Raw genomic sequence first — 8,606 nt, 5'->3', positions numbered from 1 at the left:
TGAGAGGGAGATGGATATTGGCTTGTTTTTACCGTTTATAAGTGAAGTAATGGCTTTGAAATGGCTACTGTCCAAAGTGAGGTGTAAGTTAACTTAGAAAAGATAATTAGCTTGTACAACAACATATCTGAATACAGACCTTAGCAAGATTATGTCTAGTGAATGCTATGGTAACTTAGATGTGGCTTTCAAGCTGTGTGTTCGGCTCTATGAAGCTCTGTTCCACAGGGCAGTAACACAGTGACACACGTCTTGATAGGTCTCCCAGGGTAGTGCCTGTTGTGAGGGGAGGTCCCTGGATCTCACTGGAGGACGTCAGAAGGGATCAGAGCTATAATCATGGAATGAAATTATGAGAGTGGAGGAAGCCTGGCCTTACCCTCCTCTCTCTTACTCTCTGTTGTAGTGTGTAGCCTTTCTGACGCTTTAAGCTATCTGTTCTGTACTCTTATCAGAATAAAACATTTAAATATCCCTGAAATTTTATGGAAGCTTAAGGGCATGCTTGTTTCTCCTACTATTGAGATATTTCTCTTTTTTGTACTTGCTGTGCAGCCTGCTTCCCATCATGTTGTAGCGCAGCCTCAAGATTTTACTATACGTAGTACATGCTGGTGCCAGTATGCTCAGAGAACTCCAAAACCAAACCCAATAAGTACCTTTTATTTAGTTTCTTTGGGGGGGCAGTTTGTTTGTCTTATTTTTTGTTTTTGTTTGTTTTTAGTTTTTCTGAGACAGGCAATGCTAGATAGAGCAGAGTGATGTTTAGCTATCTATGTCACCCAAGAGAGTTTCCCGTTCATGGCCTTCCAACCTCTACTTCTGATGTTCTGGAGTAGCAGGCATGTGACAACACACCCTACTAGTTTTACAAAATACTCATACACTTTTTTTGTGAGAAAGAAGAAGGAACTTGTTCAACCGTGAACAATAAAAAGTGGAATATAGACTGTTTTCACAAATGAGCATATTACAGTAGTCATAACAAGAAAACTGAACTAAAATATCCAAGTAGTATAAAATCCTCCCTAAAATATGGAAAAAATATAAAGTAAACTATTCTGAGTTTTCTTCACAGGAGCCAAACAGTTTACTGGGGAGTTGTTCTGAGTATCGTAGAGCTCAAAGGATATGGCGAAGCTCTAGAATTTATACTTTCTATTATAGAAGCTGCTTTCGTCTTGAGGTTAAGATGATAGAAAAGCTTACCTTCATGCTCACAGCGCACCATTGTTTTATTACAATACTTAGTGAGGAATCTGAAGTTTTGGTTGTTCATCTCATTTACAATAGATCTCAGGATAGACAGATTAGGGGATGATAATGTTAATCGGGTGATATGGATGATTGATTTTTGTTTTGTTGTGTTGTCATCAGAAGAATAGCCCAGTTACTCATATCATTTGCATGTTTCTAAATACAAAATTATTTGAGCATTTTTACATTTTAAACTCTCATTCAAAAACTAACTTGACCCACTGAAACTAGAAGCCTAACATAAGGAAATTAAAAGTCATTTGAAAGAAAAGACAGGCTCTCAAACTGTCTCTTCTCACCCACCTACCCCAAGAAAAAAGTTGTGAGCATCATATCTGTGCTTCCTAAATGCTGCCATGGGACTGTCATTCAATGGTACATGAAGGTGTTTCTCTGATAGTGAAATCATAAACACGACTATAAACAAAGCAGCGATCAGCCTCACTGAACCTACACTAACATCAGGAGAAGCTTCATATTTCTTTCTTTCTTTCTTTCTTTCTTTCTTTCTTTCTTTTCTTTTTCTTTTTTTCTTTTTTTCTTTTTTTTTTTTTTCGGTTTTTCGAACAGGGTCTCTCTGTGTAGCCTTGGCTGTCCTGGACTCAGTTTGTAGACAAGGCTGGCCTCGAACTCACAGTGATCCACCTGCCTCTGCCTCCCAAGTGCTGGGATTAACGCGTGTGCCACCACACCTGGCTCATATTTCTTATCCTGAAAGTTTACTCTTCATATGGCTGCTATAGAGTTTAGATCTGTTTCCTGAAACAACTCTCCTTCAATCTATCATTGTTTCTCTCCATGGTTAGGGATGGTTTAGAGGGCGACGATGCCCCTTTAATGAGCACTAGGGCTATGGTAATCGGTAAGTGCATCTGAACAGTTAAAAAAGTTTTTGCAGAAAAAGAAAAAGAATACTGAGTGATCCAGCTTCTAGAGAGAATCTTTAGTAAAATCATAAAATAAGTTTATATTTGGATATACACAGCTTAAAAATATGTTTAGAATCAACCAAATACAGTTTAACAACAATCAAGAGTCCTATAGTATATTTAAACAGTGATCTACAGATTATATAATTTAGTTCCTAATAAGTTGTCTGGGTAGAATATTTTAGATATGTCTCTTCAGTTTATTTTTTAATACTTCTCAAATGATTCAGATTCTGAATGTGACCTGAAGAGAAAGAAGAAAATCATTCCTAAAAACAGACGCTATACAAACATAAACATGGACACATAGCTTTTTCAAGTTGTATAGTGTTAAGTGTATGGTGATCCTCAATAAATATCTCTGGTGGTGGTTTCTAACTGAAGTCAAGGACCACAAAATTCTGCTTCTATGGGCACTGAATTTTTACTTGTCGCTTTTCTCCATACTGATACCTTACTTTCTCTATGATTATATTTCAAATGTATATTTCCCATTACAAAAAATGTAAGTGTGTGTGTGTGATAGCTTAGTACATAAGAATTAAAGTATTTATGATTTTCTATGTACTAAATTTACTTCATTGCATAAATATAAATTTGTCTTCCCAAATGAAATGGTTCATTAAGCTGCACAGTTTCTTACATAGAAAAAAATATTTCACCTATAATATTTTATCAATTTGTTTGTAGATACTTTTCTATAAGTTATTTTTCTTTGTCAATGGAGTTATTGCCTTTGGTTTATTAAATTCTATAACATTTATTATCCTAGGAATGTCAGTTTTATTTAATTTTGAATGATGTACACAACTGAATATTTAAAATTGGAATATATAATTTTCTCTAATAAAAGTATATGTCATCATATGAAATAGCTAATTGAATGCTTTTCATTATTTGTAATAATTTTGTGTGTAATCTATATTCTACCAATTGTTTTTTGAGTTCTAGTACAATACTCACAGGGATCCTTCTCTTGTAGTTTTTTGTAAGTTTGAACTACAGTGCAAAGCCAGCTATCTTCTTCATGGTCTGCAATTATTTAAATTGCAAGTGGAATTATCACTTCTCTAAATGATAGTTGAAAGCTCCACTATGAACCTACTTACTTTTAGTAGGTTAATCAATACCAGCTGTGACAAATGATTTTATGGGGTCTATTTTAAGAACGTTCAGTCTTATAAAATACCAAAAGTATTTTGAAAATAGTTGAGTGACGGTTTTAGTTTCATATGAAATTATTTTAAACCCACTCAAATTTTCTTTGTTTTTAAATTCATTAAATACTTTATAATGAGTTCCCCTAAGTTCCTTTGAGGCGGCATATTATACAATAAAGTATCATATTTGTTTAATCATATGTATATAGCTTCTCTCTATATATACATATATATATACACACATACATGTTTATATGTTTTTTTAGAGAAAGCAAATTATCATGTTAATAATGATTTAATTCTAAGGATATATTCAACAATTTCTATTTTCACTAAATAAGTATAAAATTTTTCTTATACAGAGTTGATTTAAACTTTTCTCCCAAGTTTAAAGTAATTTTGAACTATCCACCATGTTCTATTTAAAACACAGATGCTCGGGAACTGTATTGATGATAAAGGTCTAGGAAGAATGACTGAAGTAAACATGCCAGCGGGCGTCAGGATAAGCCTGGCCCTAAGATAGCGTAGAAGTTACTTAGGCTGCAAAACTGTTGTAAAGTACAAGGGAAATTTCTCATATGGATGGGTTTTATGTACTAAGAAGCAATGCACAAGACTTAGTGTGGGAGAATCTGGGATAAACAAATAGAATATTTGGGTGAAGCCTGGCCCTACAGATAGCCATGAGTGCTTTGAAATCTTAAACATTGCTGTTCACATGGGACTCCGTTCATTGTCATCAGGAAACCTTTTCCTTCTCAAAATTGTATTGTGCTTAAATATGGCTAAAATAAACCACCTGGTGTCAGACTCCCAAAAAAAAAAAAAAAAAAAAAAACCACAGATACTGCACATCTACTCATCAGTCCATTTTTTCCCAGAATAAATCACTCTTCCTCAATTATCTCTAATGATTATTATCTCCATAGTAATTAATTATTTTAGTTACTTATGATTAAAAATCTTTTATAATTTTATATCTTATTGCATTTTTTTTTTTTTTTTTGCTTATTCTCCTCATGAATTTAAAAAATCTGGTTCTGAGACTTTGGGATTGCTTCAAATTTTCATTTTATAAGTTAAACTTTGTATTGTATTTGAATTTTCTATTTAAAATTACTGTAGGACTAACAAATCTGTGTTATTGCTTATTTAATTCTTGTTTACATTTTTCTAAATTATCAATTTTTGCTTATATAGATTTTTCCCTTATATGTTTTTTCAGTGTTGCTTATTTAAATTATTCTATTATATTTTTAGCCATATCATTTATTTTTTTATTACATTTGGGAAAAAGGTATCACTTGAGTATTATATCTACAAAATAGTAATGTTTTATGTTCTTTTGGTTTTCTCTTTTCTGGTATAAGTATATCTTGTACTTCCAAATAAATTCATTTAATCAAAATTACTCTAAAAATAACCTCTTTGTTTGTGAAGGTAATACTGTTTGGGTGCATATTTCCTCATATTACTAATAAATCTACTCATATTTATATACTTTAAGTTTCTTCATGAATGGAACCTAATGTTTGGAGAGATATTAATTTTATTATCAAAAGATGCAATTAAAGATAGAAAAATTATTACAAGATATTACAAGATTAAGGGATTATCCTTTCATTTTTGCAAAGGTATACTTTTAGTGCTATTTATTTTATAAATACAACTACCAAAAACATGAATCTAAATTAATATTCTGACAGTTTTTGGAACAATTCCCAAAGAAACTTCTGTGTTGTCCTTTTTGTAGTACAACCAAGGGAAACGTCAGACGTCTGAATTTAGAATTTTGGAGGTGCCATTTAGAGTATTAGAGAAAACACATAACACACCTTTGCTCTAAAAAATGAAGTCAGAACTGCACTGAAAGGTCTCCCACCAACATCAGCTATCTTCACAGTATGGAATGAGTTATGAAGACTGATAGTGTATAAAAAAGACACTGATACGTAGCTGTGAACTCTGGGAACTACAAAACCAACCTGCCAGGAGAAATGTGTATGTCTACTTGTCCAATAATTGAAGGACAAATAGATGTAACCAGCCACTCTCTCATTGTATCTGAGGCCCATTCCAAAGGATATAGTCCATACCTTGTACTATAACCCTGATCTAAAGACCATGACAAGAGACGTCCTTCAGGAAAGCTCAATTCCTTTGTTGATGTAAACTGACTCATTGTTGAGAATATCTTAAGTACGTATGTTTGAAAACATTCTCAGGCTTAATTTAAAACACTTTTATTCTTTAATTATTCTTTAATAATATTAAAACACTTTAATATTATTTAATGAATTCTGGTGACTGCAGAAACTCTTAGCTGCACAAAGTACTAAGAATAAGTGAATCCTGACTATTCAACTCTAAACAAGAAATTGATACTGTCCTCTCTAGGTTCTGGGACTATTGTGGATGAAGGCACTGAAAGGATATAGGAACCAAAATCAAACAAACAAACAAACAAAAAACAAAACAACAACAAAACCCACTTAACCAAACAGACAAACAAAAAACAAAAACAAAACACAGCAAGAAGGGTTGTACAATACTAGTGCCTGGCAATACACTGTCATATCCATATTGACTCTCATTAGCCTAACCTGATTATGTACTATAATATTCCTACCAAGGGTGAGGGGTATATGAAAGAGATCTTCAGGGCACCCTACTCAAGAATGTTTAGCTATTTCGTATTGATCCATTCACGAAAAGGAGAAGTCATGTCTTCAGGTCTGTAACCACAGGTTATCTCACAAGGTTAATTGATACTGTTGGCCTCTTTTATTTCAACTATGCTATGGTAAAGATGGTGCCAAAAGAGTGTGAGTTTTCAGTCAATGACTGAACCAGCGTGAGATCTATGCCAAGAAAGGGTGTATATCTAGCAGGCTGAACAAATTGTAGGTTGAGGTTTTGTGGCTGTGTTGTTGTCCCAATCTCACCACTGGAAGTCTTACCTTGTTATAGGAGATGGCCCTTTCAGACTACCTCTTTTTTTTTTTTTTTTAAGTTATATTGTAATTTATTTTTTTAATTGAAAAATAAAATAATTCATATTACATCTCATTTTTCTATCCCATCCCATACATCCTCCCATTTCTCCCTCCCTCCCACTTTCACCCCAACCCCCCTTCCCTATGACTGTGACCAAGGGGGACCTCCTCCCCTTGAATACGGTGCTAGGGTATCAAGTCCCTTCTTGGTAGTCTGCTATCCTTCCTCCGAGTGCCATTGGGCCTCCCCATCAAAGGGACATGGCCAAATATGGGGCACCAGAGATCCTGTGAAAGTCAGTCCCCAGTCTCCACTTAACTGTGGAGAATGTTCTGTTCTCAGACTACTTCTTACCCATTGCTAGACGTCTTGCTAAGGTCACCCTCATAGATTCCTGGGAGTTTCCTTTGCACTAGGTTTCTAGCTAGTCCCTGTGATGCCAACCAATCCCAGTTCTCTCAGTACCCTCACTTTCCATTCTCCCCACATCTGATACCTCCTGCTCCAAAATCCATTTGCCCTGGTTTACCCATGATGTCTATCTTATTTGCTCTTCACAGCAATATCATGCACTTTCACTTGTGTTTTCAATTTCATTAGGTCCCATTTATTAATTGTTGATCTTAGAGCCTGAGCTACTAGTGTTCTGTTCAGGAAGTTGTCTCCTGTGCCATTGTTTATTTTTAAAATGTTGGTGCCTTTGTGTTTGGGGCATAAATATTCATAATTGAGATGTCATCTTGTTGTATATTTCCTTTAATGAATAGGAAATGTCTTTAACCATATGTTTTAAACAAACTTGGTTAGAAGTCTATTTTGTTAGATATTGGAATTCCTAACCTTGTTTCCTTTTTGGGTTTGTTTCCTTGGACACTATTTTTTAAACCTTTTCTCTGAGCTAATGTCTGTCTTTGATGTTGAGATGTGTTTCTTTATGTAGTAAAAAGGTTAGTCGTGTTTTTGTATCCATTCTCTTATTCTGTGTCTTTTTACTTGAGAATTGAGTCCACTGATATTAAGAGATCTTAGTAACAGAGGTTGTTAACTGCTGTTATTTTATTGTCACTGGTGGTGCTTGCTCTTTTCTTCTTATGGAACATTAATGAATTTATGTGTTATCCTTGCACAGGGACCATGCTAGTCTTCCTTGTATTGTACTAATTTTAGGATAAGTGCTGTGGAAGTGAGCATGCCTTTGACTTTCAATTATAATAATACTACAGTTTGTTCTTCTCATGCATATTTTTATGATAAATTGCATTAATAAACATCAGATATGAATCCATCCCATTTGGGCTAAGATATAATAGGGTATTTATCATTTAATATTCAGTTTAATTAGTTCATATTAAATTTAAGATATCTGAGTTAGGTTAACATGTAAAATCAGCCTTACTTTTCTTGTGTTTTGGGAAATCACCGATTTCCTAATAATATTCTTATATGTTATGAAATATGAATTCAATTAGAGTATTTTTTTATTATTTGATAAATTAAACTGGTATGGTTATGTTGTAAAGTTTTTACATCATTACATGAATTTTCTCGTAACAAAATCAGCATTTTCATTAATTTGGTAATCAGTAAGGCTGCCTTGTAACCTCTTCCCCTCCCTCAAGGTACTCTCCAGCTGTTCTCAGTATTCCTGGAATTACAGAGGCCTTCAGAGGAAGAGCAAAACAAAGTCTATAGATAACATCTTGTAGTTCCAGATGCCTAACAATTCCACCCAGCCCCAGAACCACAGGGGCTCTCGCCCTGCCAAACTTCCTGACTTCCTGATATCTTACGAAAACCGCCCACCCAGATCATCACCCCACTCAGCCTCCTGCTTCAATGGTATATAATTGCCTGTGAAAAAATAAAATTTGGTCAGCTTGATCAGACTCCTTGACATGCTGTCCGTTCTTTGCGTCTCTTGTCCCCCATTCTCTCCCTAGGGGTCCGAGGGTCCCAGTTGATTGTCCGGCGGGTCCAGACAGGAAGCACCACAGGTATTACTATCTCTTGACATTAGAAGCTTATATTAAACATTTTAAAAATAAAATAAAATATTCTCATTTTGTAGCTCCATGAAATCATATGCCATGAGGAGTGATCAGTATGAGGGTTATTGGGAGGTGGTTAGTTCAAGAGGGTATAATCTTCATGAAGTGGGATTTTTGGCACATAGGACTCAGAGAAACAGAATAGTTAATCAGGAAATAGTCCTCAGCAAAACAAAGTATTGTTACTGTGATGGTCTATTGAATTTTATTTG

At 34.5% G+C, this 8,606-nt stretch overlaps 1 non-coding gene across 1 annotated transcript; it reads right to left on the bottom strand.

Moving 5' to 3' along the window:
• Positions 1-7,430: 7,430 nt before the first annotated feature.
• Positions 7,431-7,537, bottom strand: LOC127211107 (U6 spliceosomal RNA). Its single transcript, XR_007833385.1, has one exon. It is a non-coding gene; the product is annotated as a U6 spliceosomal RNA (small nuclear RNA).
• Positions 7,538-8,606: the final 1,069 nt, after the last annotated feature.

The sequence above is a fragment of the Acomys russatus genome, chromosome 28 (assembly GCF_903995435.1).
Source record: "Acomys russatus chromosome 28, mAcoRus1.1, whole genome shotgun sequence".
Lineage (NCBI taxonomy): Eukaryota > Metazoa > Chordata > Mammalia > Rodentia > Muridae > Acomys > Acomys russatus.
This window is presented reverse-complemented; position numbering and strand designations above follow the sequence as displayed.